The sequence below is a fragment of the Varroa destructor genome, unplaced genomic scaffold (assembly GCF_002443255.2).
Source record: "Varroa destructor unplaced genomic scaffold, Vdes_3.0 BEIS01000001.1, whole genome shotgun sequence".
Taxonomy (NCBI): Eukaryota; Metazoa; Arthropoda; class Arachnida; order Mesostigmata; family Varroidae; genus Varroa; species Varroa destructor.
In genome coordinates, this window is record NW_019211454.1 from 37,150,153 (window position 1) to 37,171,165 (window position 21,013).

Sequence of the window (21,013 nt, forward strand, 5' to 3'; positions counted from 1 at the left end):
AATTGAGTGGTGTATGCAACCTGTCCGAGAAACCTGTCATCTTTTCGAGATGACTGCCAAACTAATTAAAAAAAAGACAAAAATCATTATCAGAAAATCAACGTAAAATCATACTTGAATGTCTCTAAACTTTTTTCACCCAGTTATGAATCTGTCGTTGGGTGACACGCTTGTTCGCAGATTGTTCACGATACTAACGTTGCCCTTTGTTGAGTGGTACTCTCATAGTGCGCCTACCTACCTTTTGAGCGGTCCTTGCGTTTATCGTCCTTCTTAAAAAAATATAAAATATCCGACCTATAGAACCAAGCGCTACGTAACTCAGCAACGGTAACCCAATAATCGATTCATACCATAACCAAAGATGAGTCGACTTGTTTAGAAGATGACTAAATTAAAAGCTATCAGCTATCTTTCCTTTTATTAGCTACGTTTAATATTTGCGTATCCGAAGAACCCATCTATATTTCTAGTTCAGTAATGTTTGATTGCACTAAAATGCAGGAAAGCCTATGTATACAGTAAATCTAGTTAATTTCCAATACTGGTTCCAATGCATTGCTGTGGAAGGAAAAGAAAAAAGGGGCGTACGTTCCACTGGTAATATCTTTGCCACCCTGAAAACTCGCGTCGGCAAAAGAAAATTTTGAAATATGGTGAGCTACTTTTTTAACGCATGTTTTTTTCTGTACTTTATCTGAGCTTCTGATGACGAATTCCATCTGAAACCAATATATGACGGGATGACATTACGTTTTTAAAAAGGCTAGACCTAACAAGCAGTCTCGTTTCCTTGTTACCATGCTTTTCGATACAACTCAAAGCAGAAGCCGTCATCCACAGAGATTTGATCGTTGTCTAAACAGTAAACTTATCACTATTAAAAATCGTACTTTTACATATTAAACGTTATCACGTTGGCATCGAAAAACTACGTTTAAAGGTAACCTGTTTAATTAAAGATTGTCCTTTTAGCTCGATCGCTAGATTCAGAAAGCGCGCAATGCACCACTTACATACGTACAGGCTTTGTGTAAAATCAAGAAACGTTATTTGCATTCATTTATAAATATTCATAACGATTATATGGATCGAAAATTGAAAATGGCGTCCGGGATTGTTAAACCTAACTATTAAAAAGACCGAATGCTGCCCTACAAAACGTAACTGGTTACCCTATAACGCACCGAATTTCCAAAAAAAAAACATAATGAAACGGAAAATCATTAACGTTGCCGCCGGCAGATGCTAACAAAGCGATAACAGTTTACAGTCGATTAGAAAATAGTATAGCTAGCTATATATAGTATAGCTAAACATTATGGGTCAGCACTTGTGTTTCATTGCAGCATCACTTGTGCCGCTGTTTAAAAAAAACGCTCACCTTAATGTCAGCGTTCAACCTCAGCCTGGCTTGAATTTACCGCCCCATTTCAATGGAGTTACTCAGTGAAGTACTTCTTACGTCGGCATACTAATGAAACTATCTGTACCTCTGTCCGTGGGCAGAATAAAGCCCGATTCGATTCGCTTGTCATTAGCTAGAGCAGTTTCACTGCTCGCGTATATACCCTAGCAACCACAGATTTCGACATTTACTAATAAAATTGTGAAATACGGTGTCACATTGGAGCGGTAATCCTTGAAATTCCGATTTAAAGCTAAACGAAGCTAGTTCTATATGCGTAGGTGATTTTGTACCACACAACAACAACAACAACAGCAGCAGCAGCTTATTAGAATAAAGCAGGCGCCCACTTTCGTTCCTGTCATCAATAAGGAACCTCTATCATCAATAAGTTTTAGTATCCTTCACTTGCTGTATTGTCGTCCAGCAAGGTATGCATGAATACCTCCTTGCCTCAATCTTACAGGCATCAACCAACATGTATCGGACAAGGGCGCCTAATATGGCTTGCTGGACAACAATGGAGTTAGGTCACCCTATGCCCATCGGCCGAAAAACAGCGAACATCGCCATTCATGCCTCGCTCATCTGCACAGAATTAGAAGCTGGGTCTGTTCAAACGTACCTTTCAACGGGTATACCAATACGTAAAAATAACAGCAGTAAATGTACATGATTAGGTACCTAAAACCTAACGGAAGGCACGGGTTTGCACGCGCACGTGGTCATTTTGGCTTGCAATGCTTTTACAGCAGTCGAAATAACTGTATGTTGCTTGATTTCTTCAAAGGAGACACCCCTTTTGATCCAGCAGCCGAATACTTCCTTCATCATAATTCACAATATTATATAGAGGCGTCATTAAGTTATAATTGAGACGAGTTTCGTTAACGACCATTCCCGACAGAAGGTATTGCCCTCAGTGGGTTCTATTTTTGATTGCTCGCACTAAGACCTCATTTCCATTTTGTTGCGAAATGCTTGTGGTTGTGATTCGATTAGGGAACGGCGGTAGAGTATGTGTACGTCCGATAAGCACATTGGCAGCGTCAATAATACGCGGCGCACCGGCACCCATTTACGTAATACGGAGTTCGCTTCGTCATTTATCTCGTTCTTCCACTCCGCTTTTACGGGTGCATCGAGCTAATAAATATAGATCTACATTCTCCATACATCGATTCTCATTTACTGGACTGACCTAAATACTTTCGTGACCCCCTTCTATAGTTAGGCGTAAACGACGACGACGGTTCCGCTGCGGTTATTAATCAGCGTGAATTTCGATAATCTGCATTGGACCTCAGCTGATTGATAAATTATTTCTTCTCTTTTTTTTTCCACACTTATTAAATAGTTAAACATTAAACACATTTAATGACTGAGCGCGAATGGTACATTTTTCTTATAGCCAACCTTCATTATAAAAGCTTAAGTGATTAGATTTTCGCCTTTTTTAGCCTTCCGTCATAATGTGTTGTTTCTAAAAAAAAAAACCCGAACTACTAGTAACCCTAAAAAGGAAGTGCGTTCCCATAGCAACACACGTACCTGTCTCACGTGTCTGCATGGTTTATATGATTACATCTGCTCCAATTGTCACCTGTACGAATACACGGAGCAAACGTTTTAATTTATTAGTTGCGTTTTGTTAGTATTTTTGGCTATATATATGGCCATCGAATATCGTCTGTACGTAAGTTATAAAGCTTCGGCTCACGACGGTGGAATTACACGCAGATACGTATAAAATACGATTTCTACTTCTAGTGTTTACGCCTGTATGATTCTGCTAATTGCTCGCCGTCTAACGTAGGAGAAGGGCACTTTAAGGTTAGCGTCGGACAGATATGAAATTCTGCATAAGTAGGAGTGAGGATTCGATCTGTATTGACAATAATAGTAGCAGCGATGAAGCACAAATAGAAGTATTTTTATCAAACCGTTTATTAATTTAGACAAACTAAGTGGTAAAATCTGTACCGCCACTATAAATTAGGCTCGCCTAAGAGTGCTTGCTTTTTGTACACTGTTCCCGCTGTTGCTGGCACCCTTATTACTTCGTCAGTGACAACAAGGTAGCCATAACCATAAGAAACGCGGACTCGGAGAGATTATGGGCTTTATGCCAGGGCAGAACTTCGTGGCGGCAAAGGCTCTAAGGACTCGCTACAAATGGTCACTACTTGGCTATTCTAAGCGGAATAAACAGTCTGTTCGCCTGCTGGCGATCCAAACAACAACAATTACAAGTACCAGTGTAAACCCAACGGTACCTGGTCGGGAGTCGCATTCAACAGTATTTTCGTCCTCAGCGCCAATGTTGGCAGTGGTACTAGTACTAGCAGTTATGGTAGTAATAGTTAAGTTTCGATTACCAGAAACAGCAAGAGGCATCACCATCACCGTTACCTATTCTCCGTGCACGCGTCCCTCATGTGCACAGATATTCTACGCTGTCTGCTATTGGCGGCTGTCATAGGCCAACAAGCGAGGCTTTCGGCGGTCCCGCCATCGCCGATTTTCGAATGCCGTAACAGTGATGGCAGCATTCGAAACATACGCGTTAGCAATAGGCAATCGGACCGCTGCTGTCACGACTGCTGGCAGATTGTGACAACATCAGCGTAATTGACGACCGACATCATTCAGCTGAGCACTAATTCGCGCTTATACCTATTATCTGGCAAATAACATTGCCGTGCTTCAGATGTCAAGACGAAAGGGGAAATACAGTACGCATCATGTAAGATTAATAAAGCACCGAATTCGTCATAGCAGACGACAGCAACGGCCATACGAGTTCAGCCGTGTCGCTTAAGAAGTTTGCTTCCAACCTTGCATAGAGATGCACGATAGAAAAAGCTAGATAACTGCGTTGTTTTGGAACGTTGTGGTTAGACATGCCATATGGCTTGCCAAGAACGACACTCTGGTATATTGTCGAAAGGGGATCACTTTCATTGATATGACCAAAATATCTCCAGTGCAGTGATAGTCTTTTACCTGCCATTTGTTTAAATGTGTATGTATACCTGAAAAAAATGCCATATACGTCAAAGGTTTTTGAACAAACACGTTCGCTTATCCGTTCAATCCGTGGCGTACAAACGCCACTACCAAGATGAGATTACTAGAAATAAGAAAAAGCTATTATAATAATAGTTACAAGCTACTGAAGTTACAACCATATTAAGTGTAGACTATTGAATAAAAATGGTCGAAATTAATGATATTGTCCAGCACGTTCCTACGGTCTGTGTACAGATGCGTCTTTATATATAGCTACATGACTTTCGCTGATCTAGCACTTCTTTGAGAGTTTGGCAGATTTCCAAAAGCCTACATCGTCGAAATGCCGCGTTGTCTTGTCTTCGACGTTTTTATGAGCATTTTTTTGCAATTAGAATTATTGCCTTTAGGCTTCCGTTTATCAAATTCCGAAAGTAGCGTAATGATCGTCAAATCGGCCAGTTACCCACTCGAAAGTGCGCTTCACACATCACAGAGGCGCTCTCATTACGTGTCATTCATCTAAAAACGCCGATGAACAGGGACCATATTTAATAGTATTCAGCTACCTTTATATACTCTGATGTCCTAGAAATTCAAGTGAAGTACAACGGCGCACGAAGAGTGCCCCGTATTGCACCTAAATACTATCGAGACACAGGTCGATTTTCTAAATCTACTATATAATCATAACGCTGCTGATATGTATCGTACCTATGTTTCGATTGTTTTGGTGGCAATCGCTATATTAGCTTTGGCACTGAAGTGGTATGCGGACCCCCTAGCGATAGAGAAACGATGGAATTCTAGTACAGTAGAATATAAGCGCACATCAATATTTCTATGTTTCCCATCTATTTGCATATGGAAAAAAGTTTTGCGTCTGTAATCTATCTTAGGTGACTCACCGTTCTATATTTCCATCAACCTATTCGCAACGTATTATGAGGTTATGTAGGTGTTATGAGGGAAGCGTTGGAGCTGGAACCGTTACGTCTCGACTAACCTAGGGGCTGGTCTTGTTTCCTATCGATAGCGATAGCCAACAACAACAACAAAAGACCATCATCAAAGGCTAGAGATATGGGAGACCAAGGTAATGGTCGGACGATACTGCTGTTAATAATGAGTGCGATTATAATAATAGCAATGGCACCTGTGGTACACCGATGACAGCAGTACATTATAATAGATGACGTTGATTGTGATAGCGTTCTTACCTAGACCGGCCCCGATCGTAGCACTGTTCTGTGGTATATCTGTTAAAAACAAATATACTGGAAAGACATGTGGTCAAGTCGACGTCTATACGGACATAATAATAAATAATCACACGATCATACCGCCACAATGCTTCCAATATACTTCAATTCAATGAATTCGTTTAAGTAAAGAGAAAGTACCAAACGCACGTACGTCGTCTTTGTGAGGAACAGTAACCGGGCCGCTACTCTCGCGACTACGTAACTTGCTACGTGAGGATATCTGATACGATATCTCCAGCGGCACACTGCATTTCCTTTCGAAATCATGTTTTGATCGCCAAATTATTCGGTAAGGTAGATTCGTTATGTTGAATGATGAAATAACCAAATTCCTCATACTAAATATAATCTTATAATTACCTACTTCTGCAAAAGTAAATAACCGCACTAATCTTTTCTAGTGCGCCTCTATATCCAGGTTAGGCAAAACAGATCATGTAAATCAGCCATCATACCGATCCAAACAAGGATTTTTCGTTTCAGGCAGTCGGTATGTTTACTAGCCGGGTACGTTCACTTGTAACCGGTGTTCTACATCACTCCTAAGCCCCATCTCGATAGCATCGTCTTTTTTTAGCGTCGGTCCTTATCGTGTGGGGCAGAACGGCCATTCGCATTTCGACCAGCCAAAGATAGTGTTCGCAGTCGCGGTCCGTCCACTCGCACTGACTTTGCCTATCGCACTACCATTATGGGATATAGACCTTAAAAGCTGGGTGCTGGCTCCGCATAGCGTCCCGTCTTCCTGGGCTTTTCACTTTAGATACACGATGAAGTTCTGTCCGGCTGCTTCCAACGTATCACCATCCTTTGGTCGCTTCGTCAACTTTTGGCCCCCGGGCCCCTTCGATGTCTGGTGGTTCCAGCGTCGGATCCCCCGTCGAGAAAAGAGACCTCACTAGCGTAACGCAATTTTGTTTCGCTTGACTTTTCTTCAACGAGCCGACAAGTCCATCCGAACATCGCGTTTGTCGTAGTAGTCGCCTCGTTTCAGCCAAAAGTACTGGCTGACTAATAAGAATAGGCGGAACGTGTATGGGAAAAGGTGCGCCGTACGAGGTAGCTAGACAAGCTAGCGCCGATCCAGCGAAAGCAACAAAACTCACTCAGGCACATTTCATTTCGGTTACTGACAGTTGTGGCTTTCGTAATAATAGCAAAAGTAGCTGGTCAAATAATGATTGACCTGCCCCGTATGAGATGATCTTATTTAACCCTTAGTACCCGGGCTTGCCGCCTAATTCAACGCTTTTGTCAACCGGCTGTCGAACTTTACCCTTCTAGCGGGCACTTCCTCCCTTGCCTTACGATAAAATCAATGAGGTTCTAACTTCAGCATCAATAATGTTGTGTCTGCTATTTGCAGACGTACCTGGGCACAATTAAATTCGCAAATGAAGTGGTGTGTAAACGTCTCATAAATGAATAATTTACATACCTCAATATTTCTGAGAGCCTTGTAGACGTGTTCCTATTGATATTACAGTAGTTTTTCCAAATAAGTCATCATTTCATAAGAAATTAACCGCAAGGCCTGATCAACTACGTATGTACAATTTGTAATATGTTGATCCACCTCTTCGATAACTGCAGTGTTCCGCGGTGTTTCTATTAAAAAACAAATCGAAAGACACGTGGTCAAGTCAACGTCTATACGGACTAACACGGTAATAATCACAGCATCATACCACCGTGCAATTAGCCAATGACTTAAATAATCACCAATGCTTTCAATTCAAGAAACTAGGCAATTTAATACTTAAGCATTACAGTACGATGAAGCTGCTCCTGAAAGATACGAGGCCTCCAAGCAAAAAACGAGGATGCGTAAATGGTAACCAACGCGTTCCTATCAGAGCGTTATTGTGAAGTTTCTGTGCACTAAAACCAGTGTGGGCTATCGGCTAAGAATAGAGTGAAGCGTAGCGTGGCCAGGAACTTCGTCATTAACTTAACGAACATTAGCGGAATGACAGTGCACGAATGAAGGAGGCGAGAAGTGAACGACCAAGCTACTCCGCAAAAAGAAAGTGCTTCGTTACACAACTACCTCGTTAGTGCTCTGGACGAAAGCAATTTTTTAATGCTTACCAATTTTACTTTACGACGAGTACTACTTGTTATGCGAGACGTTTTAGTATCACTGCTTCTAGATAATGATAATACTGATTTCAAAACTATAGATAAGGCTACACCAGGCTGTCTAGGGAGAAAGCGATGCGAATTCCGCGGCAAAGCAGGGATGAAAGAACGGAAAAAACATGTTTCTGTCCACCACGAAACAACGCGAGACCAGAATATTCGAATATATCTGTATCCTATTAATTGTAGTTGTCTTCCTAAAGGAAAACTTCATGAAGCAAACGTCAATAGCAAATGAATCCTTTGAATCCTCTCACAATGTGACAGCTAGCAAGCAAGCAAGCTGGTCCTGCTTTTATTGCTAGCTCGTGTTACTCTCAGTTGTTTCGGACGCACTAGTAGCGAAGTGTCCATCTGTCCGCCCTAGAAGTCGAATAGCCAGTAATGTATCAACAAGGGCAACCAGCGGGGCACTGATACTGAGTGGTTTCAGCAGAAAGATAATCACAATTTTCACCATCGCCAGCGTCATCATCGGCTCATTTGTCCTTGAAATGTAGAGATGCACAGAAGGTCCTCTCCTATGGTAGCAGATGCGACAATTTGCCCTCGCCCATTTTTCGCTTCAGAGGAGAGGATGCCTTAAGGACGGCGTAGTTGTCGCCGAAGGGCTAATCTATTCCATAACATATCTGCACCCACGTCATCTTTGGCATTTTCGTAGCAGCTCGCTTCGTCACTCATGGCCGCGCTAGACGAATTACAGTGGCACAGATGCGTTTTCGCCATAGAGCTTCCGTTGTCGCTAAATACTACGACCATTGGATACAGCATTGAAGCATGAACAAGGACGCACAACTGGGGTAGACCAAACGCGGCAGCAGCCAACGACTCTCGGAAGGAAAAAGGGGTCAGATTAAAACTAACATGAAACTCGAACATCCGTGACGTTGTTATCGCGAGGTTAAGACGACTAATATTAATAAGAGATTATACTGGCGCCGCTACAGACCGGAACGACGCAGCAGTTAGCATTTGTTCGAAGCAGGACTCGAGCGCGGATGACCTAAGGAGCCATCGACGACGAACACATGAATTAGTTTGCCGTTTGGCTTTTTCTACGTCGCACAGATCCACTTGTTTTACCCCCTCAACTACACAACCGCTATGAAATCAACACAAGTTTCAATAAAGCCCGGTAGTTCAATATGGCGCCACATCACTTACGAAACAAATGTGGTAAATGTGTGTGGTAAAAGCTAAATGAAACGTAGGAGGAAAGCCGAGTAGTTCGAGCCATTACTAAATTACAAATGACGTGTTTCACTCAAACAATGCCTAGGCCTACATCAGTAATAAACTGGTGCAGGTTTAAACACACAAAATTACAGCATAACTGATTGCTTTGGCATTCGTTGGCAAATCGTTCTCTGTATCTACATAATATGAAGCTTTAATGTAGGTTGTCATTATGCTTTTTTAGCTAGTGTATTTAGATACGTAAAGCTGAGATAAAGCTATACGTGAACGGTACAAATATCATAATTCTATTTACCGTCTGCGAAGTCTTGTTCCCTGAAACGATAGCTTTCACAGTGAGCGGAACCAATAGTAACCGTTGCCAACTGCGCGAACAAACAGAATGGCAACGAATGCACCCCCAGCCACTTGGCGACGAAGCAGTAGCTTAGAGACCACAGCACCAAATAGCCGAGCGTTATCAATTGTTTCTTCCTGCGACGCCAGCGTAGTTCGTTGTTTTGTTTATAATCGCTCAGCCGCCCCTGACACTTCGACGGTTCGGCTACCAACTTAGCCAACAGAAGTCACCATCGTCGAGGAAATAATAACGATCACAACCGTAGCGTCATCAACAGAGCACAAAACTCATAATAAAATTGTTCATCCTAGGGACAGGAAACCTCGAGCGTGAACGTCGTGCACAGACAAATGACGGCTCTTAATGATCATTAATACCAGCTAAATCCACAGACATGTCGAGACTCCAACCTGCAAAGAAGGTTATGAAAGAAGAAACGGGCCAAGCAAGTAGTTGCATCGAAAACTAAGTTGCATAATATGACGAGAAAGACAGGCACGAAACAGGCCCAACCCTAATCTCCAAAAAAAAAGCCAGGATAACAATTAACAGAGGTGATCAAGTCAAAGGGTGGAGATCTCGGCTCAGGTCAAGTGCTAAACGAGCATACGGTATATTCAGACAAGCAACTATATATATAATGACTGTTTTTTTGGTGCTCTTACTGGTTAAAGCAAGGAATCAAACATCCTTGTTATGAATTTGCTGTACGTGAATACATCACGCATGGAGACTTACGATAACGACGCAAAAACTGCGAGTTCGCATGCGTTCTATAGGAATAAGGAGTAACTCGGAATACTAGAGATAGAGAAATATGCAGATCTTGATTATCAGGTCTTAAATTCCAGGCTATTATCGCCTAGCATATCACCGTGAACGCAGCTTCAACAGCATCACGTACAGATGACGCCATTATTGTTGTAGTCATGTCAACGTCAACGACATAGTCCCAAGCAATCTGAACTTGTTAATTCGCGGTCGGTGGGTCCATCCTGAACGAGGCGTCGTGTCGCTGGGACGCCCGAATGGTCGTTCGGGGACGTAGCGTCGGGTCGATGTCGCTGTGTATGATTGTGATTGTTGTTGCTGTTATTCGGACTTTTAGCAGGCGTTTACTTGCCTGCTTTGGTTCTGGCTCGGCCTGCACGACAGAAAGCTTCGATTAGTGGGGCAGGACGATGGAATTGAAGACCATCATCGACAGACGCTAAAGAACGAGACGACAGCAGCAGAAGAAACCGGGCTGAGTAGGGGGAAAACAAGATACGCTGGTGGGGCCACGGTGATATTACCGGTAGTACTGGGCACTTATTGACCTGATCAGGCACCAACCTCCACGGGAACGACGTTATATCGATACGTGTCTTTCTCTTGCTGCTTGTGTATCGATCGACGTGTCCACCACGGTTGAGCGATCAACAGCTTCTTTTTTGCTGTTCATCCAACGGCTTTCGTCGCCGACCCCATCTACAATATCCCAATGGCACATTCGATGGCGTTCTCAGAAAACCGAGCGAAACAAAAGCGTGGACATCAAAACGTCGCCAGAATCACCACTGGCAACAGCAGCGGTGACAATAACGACAACGATTGGCAGAGACAACAGTTGACGGTAACGTCAGCATATCCCATAGTAGAAAGTAACAATTTTGTAAAGTACGACTACGTCTGCAATATCAGCGTACGGTGGCTGCGGTGACGATGGACCGAGAGTCGTATTGTTGCAAAAAGATAACAATACGATGAATATCATTTTGGCCAAACGTAATCAGACCTACCTTATCTCCTACTAAAAATTCTGGTGCGGTGTATTTGTTTCACTAATATTGTTCATCACAGAGATTCGTTTGAGTCACAGCAAAAGGCAGTGAGTGGAAATAACATCCGCGTTTGCCAACTAACACGACATGAACTGTTGTCGATGATACATTTCTACTCACCTGTATGTGTTACGTATACGAGGCAAACGATGGTACCAATAATCAACAAGTTGACAAACGTAACAGCAACAACTCAGATTATAACAACCCAACTACGACGACGACTACTACTACTATGTTCGGTAAAAGGGTTGTCTGTGACTTTGGATTGATTCTGTACCCCATCTCTTCTTACGTTGCGGTTTAATAATGCGCGCATCGATTTGTACACCCCGTTTGAGTTAAGCTCTTTTTAGAAGCTTTTTTTGAGCGAGATGCTACGTCCGTTTTAGCCATTAGTATCACCAGCAGACCTGATGCACGATCTTAGTTCAAGTATCTTCGTTAGTACCTAACTACAGCCTATTCCATATGACCACATTGCAATCTGAATGATTTGTATGTGTTGCATCTTTGACTTCATAACACAGTTTATACTACTAATGCATGGCTCATCAGAATACTGAAAGAATCATTAGCGAAATTTTCGAGCGATGACATACATTAAAGAATAACACGAAAAAAAATGGAAAACCCATAAACTCATGGTAAATACGAGGACAAATAGGAGATAGCTAGTAATACACGAAGCACACGTAAGCTGTGCACAGAATAACGAAATCTTGGTAGAATCCCAACACCTGTGGCATATCGGCGAGGTAGCGGATGGTAGTTTTACAGTAAACTTTTCAGGAGAGGTAAATGTAAGGTCGACATCAGAAACTTGACCACTAACGACTCGTCTGTGGCCTGAGAAACCGGTCGTAATTTCAACAGGAGAACTCGAAAACGATAGTGACTTAATGCACGGACATCGGCTTAATACTACGATGAACAATCACTTTGCATCCCCCAAATGCCCCCAAAGGTTATTACCGCTGTTTTAGAACACGATAATCAGACAAGGACCTTTTCAAGGTTAGAATTAGATTCGCCCACACAAATCAAAAAAAAAGAAAACTGTAATAATACATAATAAGATACTATTAATCAAATGTGACTATATATATCGCTAACAGCTGAGGGGCTGTTAGTTGAGAAGCAGTACTTCCAAAAGCACTTATATCTATTCGACAACTATAAAAGAACAGCGCTTATCACGAATACTCCAGATCCACAGGAACTAGAAGTGTTCCATACTATTAATAAAAGCGTATTACGATTATGGTAAATAAAATTACATACGTACTTTGTTACTTTTGTGGTAGTGAACTAGTGATTTCATAGAAATGAAACGTAAGTTATTTTTGCCATGTTGTACTAAAACTTGCATGAATTGTTGTTGTTTCTAGGTAGCTTAACACCGTGCTTAAGTACACTAGTTACGAAAGAGAAATAGCGAAAAAGAAGAATACGTTGTTCATCCACCTTGACGACGGTTACTCGTGAATCCTACCATAATTTCGATGTGCGCTCGCTGCGGTACTGAACGCTGAGGACGAGATAGATTTGTAGCGACGCTCCATAAATTAAAGTTCGTTTTAATAAACGCCGATGTATGGCAGACCTTAAACGAAGATATACGCTTTGGTCTTGGCAGGGGTTCAGATTTAATGCACGTAACTATGACAAACTATAGATAAACACATATGGCGTCATCGTAGTGTAAGGCCGATAAAGTTAAGACAACCTACTTGGCCTGCTAATAAATCAATATGATAATCGCTGCCATTATAGAACTAATTACTCCGAAAAAATTAAATAGCTAAAGATTCACAAATTTCACTGACCTTGCAACCTACATATTCGAAATATAAAGGCCGTAGCTGTACTGTGTAAACCGACATTTTATAGAAAAATGTGACACAGAATAAAAGTAGTATCCACCAGAATTCGACCAGAGGCTCTTTGCCCTGTCCTCTCACTCATGATGATGAGTGAGAGGACAGGGCACGTTACCACTCGATGGAGTGGTAACGTGTACGCGAATTGTAGTCCCGTTCTCGTTATTATCCTAAACAAGCACTTCACTACTTTACTGACGCTAGCGCTGATTTTGACTCTGCTTTGAAAAAGGCCGCGTACAGCTCTCAAGAACTCAAACACAGTGTTTGATGCTTGATTTCACTTAGCGTTGTTTATCTAGCTGAAGCATTCGATCAGAGCCGGACGAACAATAAAGGCAGTGCCTGGATTCCAAGATCCTAGTTTTAGGGCTAGCGAGCCACACCCTCAATAGTCGCAAATGCTTTTGTACCCTTTGTACCACTCAACCAACGAAAATCATGGCTTCCTCCTTCTTTCAAACAAGCTCATCATTATTCATCAATAACTACCCCTGCCAATGACAACTTTATAAAAGTTCTCATTATGTCACCCGTTATTTAAGCCTAACTAAAGTAACCTAAACATAAATAATGGAAAAAATTGTTTGCCGCACTTAAATATTTGTTACGATGTAGGGGTACACCCCGGCCTCTTTTGTGTAGATAACATATAATAGAGTGGAAACAGATTATATACAGGACACAGGGGTCGAGTCGAACTGTTCGCTATTACTGCTGTCATGACGGCCAGCTACTCAATTTAACACACTCGCATCCCTGGCAGCGGCTCCACCCATAACTCGTATGATTCCCAGTTCCTCAGTTTTTCATTCGCTCTCTGCTCTTAGGTAGATGACTTCTTTTCACGCATGCTGAAAGCCCGGTCACTCGCTCAACGATACTCGCCATCGTTGTAGCTGCTGCTGTTGTTGTTGTTGTTGTTGTTATCGTTCGGTAGCTGGCGGGCTGCTATTTTCGGGTCGAAGGAGTGGCTGGGGCAAGCAAGCTCAGATGGCACTTGTGTGATGATGGGCTTGTGGTTTGGTGGGTCAGCAAAAGTTTCCCAGCGGATCACACACAGTCGCTTGTGGGGAGATACACAGACAGAGAGAAAAGAGATCTGGTCGGCACCGCCATCACTACCGCCTTAAACAGTTCTAATCCACCCAGTTTAGCTCGGCTACTGCGCCTGTAGCTAGGGCTGTTCTGGCAAGCACTGCCAACCTAAGTTACTAGTGATCTGGCCTAAGTTTGTATAAAGGCGTATCATCCAGGTCTCATCGGCGCTGCTGGAGCAGAAACCGTGATTTTTCAGCGAATAATAGCGCAATCTTGCTTGTTCCCACAGTAAAACATCGATAGCAAAATCCGAACAGAGTAAATTGTTTATATATACATATATCACACCTGTAGCATACTGGTAGATCTATAGGTTTCACTCGTATGGATATATTGATCTATATGTATGTATAAATCCTACCCTGTTGATTACTGCTATAGGTAGTAGCCAAGGTCCGCCGCAAAGCCTAAAGGCAGCAAATGATTCTTTTAGTTGAAGATGAATTCCCTGCCAAAATTGTTTCAGAAAAGAAACGTAGTAGCAGTACTGTATCTAAATTTCCTTGCACGCCCTAATTATGAGCTAATTAAGAGATAACTACCAATGAACGAAAAATGGTCGTCGAATTACACAAACATGCACTGCGACATGTATGCACGTTCTATCCGTAGTATATGAGCGACTAAAATTGTCACGCCTATCTCACGTTCTGCGGCTCAAGCCGTCAATAGCTGACCGTGTTGGCGAGAATGTACTAAGCTAGACAATAACAAATACAAACTCCACCTGTTACTGCACAAACGAGTCATTTATGTAAAAAGATTATTCAAACATACGCCATCATAAATGCTCACATATCCTGTCCTATTTGCAGGAGGGCATTGCCTGAAAAGTGTACTGAATGTCTGGCGCGGAGACGTTTATACTGTATACTGTTCTATAAAATAGAACGGAAGGCTAAAGATAATTCAGCCTAATCTTCGTTAGATGTAATCACGATAACAATATATACGGTATTAATCCCTCACAAAAACTCATCAACATATGGATATGATCTATTCACTCTGGTTTAGTATGTCAATTTAAAGGCAGCCGTCTTAAGATGAATGGAAGCAGACAGAAAAGGATTACTTCAATGAAAACGCTATAACGTTTAACGTAATCGTTGCCATTACCTGAACAAATACTTCAGAAGCTGTGTAACTCGTAACTTCACGTTAGTATTAAATTGGGAGCAAGTTAGAAAAGTAAAATCGATTTCGAATGGTTTCATGCTGTTTCAAACATCACAAGGTCAGCACAGAGTCAAAGCAAACGTCGACAGTTACCGCAGCTGTCGCTAACAGCGTCAGAATGTTCTACGAATGTGAACGAATAACCATGCAAATAAAAAAACGTTCGCTGCACGTTGGCATCCACTGCTACGCTTAGAAATGTACCATCTTCGGTAGTCGTCGGTGATTATGACCCATGACATATGAAGATTATGACGACCTAAAACCAACGCCAATTGTCGGCAGCACCGTCATTGTCATTATTTACTTTTCTACTGTCGGGCATCTTTTGCTGCAATCTCGAATTGCAAGTCGGATGCTGCTGGAGACTTCATCGAAAGGCTATAGCTGGCACTTGTATATATGCTTATAAGTTGTTGCGCACTTCCGGTTTCTAAAAGGCTTTTATTGGCTGAAACTTGTTGGTTTGAGCAACGGCAAGAAGGGATATAGCCTAGTCTACCTGGTTGACTGTTATATAATTTGTTATCAGTTGAAGGATAAGGGTCGAAGATGTGATGTATCTCAAATCGAATTAGTACAGCAGAAAATACTCATCAATTAGCGTAAATACTGATTCTTTATGTCCCTGTACCTACAACTGCCCATTGAAATGCTACACAGACCCATAAACTGTCTAACCGTGTACAGGTCTGAACGCTTTAGTGTAGTAAACGTGGCTAAGCTGTTCAACCCTAATGCTACTCGTCTATCTAAAGTAAAGGTCGTCTGTCTAGCTTCGACTTCCAACTGCATCTACCGTTACGTATCGAGCCAAATAACTTCTGCAGTGCATATCCGTGGAACTTATTTGTTACACAGATATGCTTTGCCGTAGGCGAACCTGTCAGCTTGTGCGCTGTCCGTGTTGAGTTATTGTCAACAACTTGTAATCCTCGAAATATGCATTTTCTATTACCTAAGCGGTCCGTTACGAATGGCTTGCCCTTGTTTTAGGAATACGAATCAACCTGATGGTGATGAATACCTGATAATGGCCGCGGAATTCTTCTGTGAACGTTGCTTATAGGCATGGCACTGAACATAAGACCTTTCTACCGCGAGGCCCTACGGGAAATTTCGCACTATTGTTGCGGTTCATGATTCCTTCTTATAGTCACGGTCTTCTTTTCGTAGAAGGTAGCCGCTGACGGCGTCAACAGCAGCGACAGCAGGAGGTGGAGAGTATGAGCGATTTGTTTGGTTTTCGGTTTGAAGTTACTTCTCGAAACGGAAAATCTGCCCACTATCTTCAGAGTAGTCAAGGCTCGTAGCGCTAGTCGTCGTCAGTTGAGTCCGTCTATCGTCGATCCAAAGGGCGATCCGTTTCAGCAGCTGTTTTGGTTCCGTTCAATGAACTGGTGGCCGACTGGTCGCTACAGAGGATTTTCACCGACCGCAAACAATGTTATATATATATATATATATATATATATATATATATATATATATATATATATATAATAGACTATCAGATTAGACGCCATCTTTGCGACTTTCATTTGTATTTTGCGAAATATCAGGTTGTCTACGTTAGCCTCGAGCGGAACAAGTAAATAGCAATAAACTTAAAGCATATTAGGTGATTATAAACAGCCTCTTTACATTAATTTGTTTGCCAAACAATTAAATCTAATTCATCCAACGGTCGCGGCAATCTAGCTACCATTAAATATACATGAGAATTATTCCAAATTCAGAACAAATCAAATGGATACTCTACGCCAAATCGGCGTAAAGCTTCGGAAAATAACTTGATCAAAATTATTTCAGCACAAAATATAAACTGTATTCTCCACCTTTGCTAATTTATCATAGTTTACAGCTTTAGATGCCAACGCGATACCTAATGACCAAGTGAGAATTCTGTATCTCTCATTCGGTGAGAATAGGTAGCTTCATTATCGGCTACTACGAAAGAGAGAGGACACCTAATTATATAGGCTTATATAGTGATCGCAAAAACATGATTAGTCACCGAAAGAGCAAAATAACTTGCACTGCGATGCTCATGGTCTTTTCTGCTTTTGTCATGACCGACGCGTCCGACCGTTATCTCGAGGCGTAGATTGTGCCTGCCTTAAAAGGATTCTGAACAGCCGCTATGCTGCCTGAAGAAAAGGTCTTTTATACCGGCTAGATGCATTTGTCTCCTAGCGCTGCACGCCAGGAAGACGTGCCAGAAGCGGTAGTATAGGCGCCATTCATTTGTCAGCATTGCATCGCGATTAAGGTGCCTTCTCTTTCATTCTGTCGTCTTGGCCATCCCTTGCCTTCCTTCTTTTGCAATGCAAAACTGAAACCAACCTGAAATGTTTTAAGAATTTGCTCTCTGTCTGTCGACAAACCCGACAGCGGCAAGCCAATACTACCAAACGAGATATAGCGCCAGTGTCGTCGCTCACGACAAAAAAATGCCGCCACTTAAGCCGCACCCGCCATGGCGACTCGTTTAATAGAATCCCGATGCATAAAGCTGGCATAAAGAACGACTCTCTGCTAGAGTTGGCCTTGTTTTTTTTTGTAGCCACGCGCTCATTAGCCGCGTATTAGATTTTCTCATTCCTCTAACAGAAACTTGGCTAGCCTGATTCTCCAAGTCCTTTTTTCGAATACGAAAGGGAAGCGGACCTGAGAATACCATAGATTTCTGCGTTAGTGCTAATCGCTCGCGTCTTGTTTTCACGTTTTTGTGTGGCATTCAATCTTAACAACCGTTTGACAGTGACGGAAAGGACGACCTACCTCATCTGCGCACATCCTTCAATAAAAGATTACGTATTAGAACTTCTGCTATCACTTCAGGAGCTAGGCAGCTATATTGGAAACTTATACGTTTATTCAAATATTTGTTATGGCATAATAAATATGTTTGTGTAAATACACTCGTTGTAAGTTTTATAAAATTGGCATGAGAAGGAAAGATATTTGACAATAGGCGCAAACACTTACGAAACCGATGTTGAATTATCGGCTGTATGCAGTTGCATGCTACTATATTCATATATGCTACACGGACATTGCTTGTGCTTGGGTTACACAGAGTGCCGAAGCAGTGTGCCATAGCAATGTAACGACTTAACCTGTTTGGCTTTTCCAGGTTTCATCCCTTGTAGCACGAGTGTCGAAATTGACTGATTGGTAACCTGTCAATTCGACACTGCGTCATACAATTCCAAACCCCCCCCCCCCCCCAATGTTAGCTTTTCCATGGTTTAAACAAAGACATTGCCGCATGATTTGATGCTCCAATGCATGAGTGTTTTCGTACAACGCTGCAGGGGCAAGTTTCAGTTCAGAGCTCCACACGAAACCTTTGTATCAAAGTGCAATAGTGTTCATTGCCCAATAAATAAAGGCATCCATGAAGCTTAGTTCTTCTCTTTTCATTCTCAAGGCGGATGCACTGGATGGATGGTGGACATCGGCTTGAGTCAAGAGAATGAGCATTATGAAGCCTATTTAGGGGAACTTACGTTTTCCACTGATGGTCGACGGAATATTCTCGAAGAGAAGTGCGCTTGCGGTCAGAGAACCGATATGTGGTTAAAGAAGTGTTGTTCTGCAAGTATGATTTCAACACCCTCCGTATATTATAGAAAGCTGTTCGTCGAGGACAAAGCGAAGACGAAGAGCTACAGTATTTTTTCCGAAATAGGATGTTCTTTAAATAGAAATGAATTTCTGGTGGTGACCTTCTGGTTTGCGCGCTGTTATAGGTAATGGATTACAGAGCGTTGTCAAGCGAACCTCACCGGTACCTGATGCTTTATTATAATATAGTTGAACTTGCAGGATGTTATCGATTACGTCGGAGTCTTGGAACGTCACGCTTAAGAATTTCATAAAAATATTGTCTCTTGGCCCCATACAGTTGATTACGCTAACGAGACACGAAAGATGGTGTCGGCACCATCTCAATAAACTTACCATAAATAATGAGTTAAGGCATAGGGCTCCAGAGAGCATAAGCGCTTCCATTCGTGCCATAAGCGTCGACGCCAGGGTGTCTGACAGGTATTAACCAACGTGTTTTTTTCTCCATTTTGATGTATTTGTTTCGCTCGGACATTGAAGTTACGTTGCCGTGCACTAAGTATGTGTGCATATTGCGTTACATCGACCATCCAGTTTAACTACTACTTCATCGAAGACGAGTTATGCGTCGAAACGCATAACATATATCACTTGTTGTGAATACATCGTTCCTTCGAATTAAAATCTGCCGCACAAATACACCTCTATAGGTATTAACGCAGTGCCGAAAAACACCCACCTTGACGTGACCCTGCTCGTACATGCATAATCAGTTCTAGAACTATGGCAAGCTATCCATCCACTGTAATCCTTCGTCTTCTCAACAGCGCGGGCTACAAACACGAGAGCCACTTTTCCGATGCCATCACACGGCTAATTCAATGGTATCTGAATAAATCGACCACAGACTGAACTTCACACAACATCAGTATCAACCGAAAAAACGAAACGTTCCAAGTTTTTTTACGCACCTGAGTTTGAAAATTCAAATTTACTAAGCTACCTTGACTGCGCCTCAAGTGTCTGCGAGTTGTGATGATGTTGTGCATTTGTTTTTCGTTTCATTCAGACAAAGGCTTTTGATCCCCCAATTCATTTTTATCTAGTCTAGGGTGAATGTGAGTGGAGCCACAATGTTTATTTAGACACTACAGTGAATGCCGTACTACCTATCGTCCGCTGCCATCCGCCTCTACTCTACTTTCCTTTAAACGTAGCGCTCGCTTTATCACAACAATTTGAATATTTTTCTATCAACATTTTGTTGTGTGTTCTCGAAAAACTCCACATCAAATTTCGCGGTTCCGCTCTTTTATATGAACGCGCTTCAAATTCCGGTGACCTCTGCGTGGGTTCGCATGAAGGCTCCTGTCGTTGGCAGGCGAATACATAAAGATTGAGCAAATTGCTCGACAATGGATACCTTGCCACAGTGACTTTCCGTCTTTTTGACGATCTTTTGGTGTCACCACGCCTATGGCAGCAGTATTGGTGCAGAGTAGTATGATGACGATGACGAAGATGTTATGGCGAGGATCGCATGTGTGAGCGTATGCGCAGGTCTCTCCGAGCGCAAGTCCGTCGTTGTGCCGTGGTCACTCCTGCTCGGATTAAGCTCACAGACGACCATCGTCTAGACTCTTCCATCAATAGAAGAGTTTTCAAACTCACACGGTGGAAGAAAAATGCCCGTAAAAATAGGTAGAAGCGAAGAAATTATCAAGCGACGAATTGAAAGAAGGCGCTTTATATTGGAGGGACATGTGCTACTACGGCACGCGGAGCGCTTCGTCAGATACCTTGTCTGAGGACAACGACGACACAACAATAACAACGTGTGCGACTGTGGTAAACAACGGGCAAGAAGATGAGAAAAAATGGCGAGACTAGCGCAACCGCACAAGGAATCCCAGCAGCGATGTTTATCAGTAAGTTCCGCAACTTGTTCGTCACGGACGGCGTTCAGTCAACGTTCGGCCAGCCAATGTAACAAAGCAAGCATTATCAAATCACCGATCGAGCTAAAGAACACCGGGAAACATTGACAATGACTGAAATCAAACAAGGATACGAGATCTTCGATTCAG

At 42.3% G+C, this 21,013-nt stretch overlaps 1 protein-coding gene and 1 long non-coding RNA gene across 6 annotated transcripts in view; both read right to left on the reverse strand.

Annotated features, from left to right (window-relative positions):
* Positions 1–6,127, reverse strand: part of LOC111243036 (uncharacterized) — a 20,458-nt gene extending 14,331 nt beyond the window's left edge. The window contains exons 1-2 of the long non-coding RNA XR_015319419.1: positions 3,685–6,127; positions 2,960–3,011 (exon numbers count right to left, since the gene is read on the reverse strand). This is a non-coding gene — a long non-coding RNA (uncharacterized LOC111243036). The remainder of the gene's footprint in view (positions 1–2,959; positions 3,012–3,684) is intronic.
* The window catches only part of baz (par-3 family cell polarity regulator), a 116,592-nt gene that overhangs the window by 83,310 nt on the left and 12,269 nt on the right, over positions 1–21,013 (reverse strand). The window lies entirely within an intron of this gene.